Consider the following 3,253-nt stretch of genomic DNA (forward strand, 5'->3'; position numbering starts at 1 on the left):
CGTTGGCGATATGACTCGTACTTATTACACACATCCGTAAGAGCGTAACAAGCGTTTTGTATCGGTTATGACGCTCCATAAATCAGAGAAGAACAGTCTTACGGGCTGTGTTTTTTAGAGAGCACATTTTAGCATTTGTAAAGAACACTTTTACCATCTGTCAGTTCGCACACCTGTGCCTTCATGTACGGATTGGTCAGTTCCGCTGTCTGTGCGTACTGTGCCAATAATTCAAATACTGTACCGTAACAAACATTTTCATCGCACTTATGCCATCGCATTTTCATTCTACCAACATCGTAAATCAATCAATTACATCCCTTTACCAACTCAAGTGCTTTTTCTTGGAGCGTTTTGCGCGATCCTTCTTTTACGATTTGTACGGTCGTTTGATCGTAATCTCCAGGCCTTTTTTGCATTCCTTGGTTGGTATAATCCTGGTTGGACAGAGCAGAGAGAGTGAGAGAGAGTGCAACTTCACTTGTTCTAAATCATGCAGAAGTTGCAGCAGGAAAAGCATGCCGCCCGAAGCATTATTCTGCGAGTTGTATTGCAAAAATAATTGAATGTTGAGTTGGATTCCGGCAGATAAGTGCAAGTTGCATCCGCTCGTTTTTCCCTTACTTTATGTCTCATGCATTCAATTGTACTTTTGCACAGCTGTACGTCTACAACTACGTTCATCGAGGCTTTTTATAAAGATTGCAGAGATAGCGCAATGCGAAACACTGCAACCAAAAACATGTTTACATGAATATCTTAAAGCAATATTTTTCAACAACTACTCCCCTTTTTTTCGAGCGAGAGAGCGCATAATTGCTTCATTTCAACATTATCGATACTTATAGCTGGCGCGATCGGCACACCGTACTCGACAGTACCAACCCCGCCGCGCATAAATCATCCAATCTACATCCGAATGCCGCTTGGAGCATCAGTTTTTGTTATTCCCGGTGTTACACTGGTATGGTGTGGGGCGCAGTAAGGAAACCATTCTTAAGTACGGGATGCCCCAACGGGACCATAATTGTAAGCGTAACTGTTTACGAACTACTTCTACCTAGAACTCGCTCGCGCTCTATTTAATAGTTAACGTTAGATCGCTCGAATCTTTACTGCCCCGCCGGTAGAGCATTAATTTAGGTCAGTGATAGGGGAACGGAGCTGGAAGAGAGTTTAATTTGATGCACAATGCTTCTTCATCATCGATTCGATATATTTGCTTTTTGCAATGTGTATGATTTGTTCCTCCCTTAAAAAGGTCAACGAAAGCTGCTTTCCCACTTCTAGCAGGACACATTAACGGTAAAGGCATCAGCAATGCCCAACGGTCAGTTAGGTTAAAAGCGTGTGAACTCTTCTAGTTAGCCAGCTACACGGTGTGAGACAATGCGTTGCCCACTGCTGTCCGCGGCCCGTATGCTAATTGGACGTCCCTGTGAGGAACGAAAAACGTCCACGCAACGGAAAGGATTAATTTAGAACTACGTAAAATAGGATGACAAAAGTGCCTTTCTTTTTTCGGACATCGAGTGACCTTCCCCGTGAAAAGCCGTATTCAGATCGGTTCCTTTTTAATCACTGACCCAGCTGGGAAGATTTTCCCACGACCGTCCTGACCACTGGTGTTGCACATTACGCGCACCAGCGGGACAATATGCCTAACGGTCAATCTTGCCGATCCCGGGCCGACTGACCAACAGAACAGTATCGCCCCAAGGTGTAACTAGCCTCTTCTTTGCGCGTTCCTGTCCTGACGTAACAGATCGAATGTCCACACGCACGGTAGCTACAGCCGCTGACCACAGCGAAGAAGAAAGGGTTCTGTTTACCTTACCAAAACAACGCCTAGAAGTCCCTAGCTACACGGGGTCCCTAGCCGAAAAAAGGGCACACCGGACGGACGGACTGTCCCCGTAGTAACCAGCAAAAGGGTAACACAGAAGAAATCCTTCCGAAAAGACGACGACAGTTGTCATTTGTTTGTGAGGAAGAAATTGATTTACAAACACACGCTACTCTTCCTTCCCTATTGTCCCTATTTCTTCGCATCTCCCCTTCTTTCCTCGCTTCTTTCATCCCTGCATCGCGTGAAACCGTTTCAGTTCCAGTGAACCCCTTTTTTCTTCCACTCCCGATCGAAGAAGGGTCTTTGAGGCAAGATTTTTTTTGTTTGCTCTCGTCCACGGGAACCAGTTTTATTTCTTCGTCACATTTTTTGTACTTTTGTTGCGGCAATTGCTTTTAAAGGGATTGTCCGTTGAACTGGACAAATGAATATTGATATCCTATATTTCGATGACCATCTTGCCCTCGGTGTGTGGCATCTGTTTTTACAAGGGGCGCACACCATTTTTTTGAGGCGAAACACAATATCTAACACTCGCCTCTATTGAACTTTGCGCTAGATATGTTCCAAAAGGTTGTGACCATCGGCCAATCGGGGACATTAACTGTCCCATTGTGCCGGTTCATGTTCATGTGCGTATGCCAAACACACAGCAACGACAAAAAAAAATCATAAAACAACTTCTACAGACGCATCAAAAGTTCCTGTGCCATGGGAAATAGGAACGGCCGGTGGAAACTATTTTTCTCCTGTTTTCGCCTCAAACGAAAGCGAAAAAAAACGTACGCTCACCTCTAATGAGCACGTTTTGTTTCTAAACGGACAGAACCGTTTTTAGTTTTTTGTGTGTGTTTTTTGTTACATTTGTTTTGCCTCTCCCATTCACCGGTTCCTTACTACACACACAATGTGGTCAATTCCGCCAAATGCCTACAATCACACGCCACACGTGCTTTTAATGATCCGTTTAATCGCTCCAGTAAGTCCCATTTCCCGAAAAGCGAACGAGCCGAGCAAGCAGCAGCAGCAGCAGCAGCAACGAACAATATCCACAAGATGTAACGATACACACCGAACAAAACAAAATATAAAAATAAAAAACCTTCCGAAACCGAAAAACAAAATCCCAACTGGACCGGGAAAGGTTAACGTTTTTAACGCCGGTCGGCCACAAAAACTCGGGCTCTTCGGGCCTTCTTGCCTTTGCCGCCATGGTCATGGTTGGGGAAGAATGAATTATTACCACTTTCTACCGGAATACGCCCCAAAAAGGGAAACGCGAAAAAAACTAAAACTCCAATTACCGCACTGGTGTGGCCACTGGCTGCCATACCACCATACCTCACCACACGCCCACCACCCCCTTCGTGTGGATTCGGGGACGGATCCCGGCAAACTTTTTGA

The sequence above is a fragment of the Anopheles arabiensis genome, chromosome 3 (assembly GCF_016920715.1).
Source record: "Anopheles arabiensis isolate DONGOLA chromosome 3, AaraD3, whole genome shotgun sequence".
In the NCBI taxonomy this organism is placed as follows: domain Eukaryota; kingdom Metazoa; phylum Arthropoda; class Insecta; order Diptera; family Culicidae; genus Anopheles; species Anopheles arabiensis.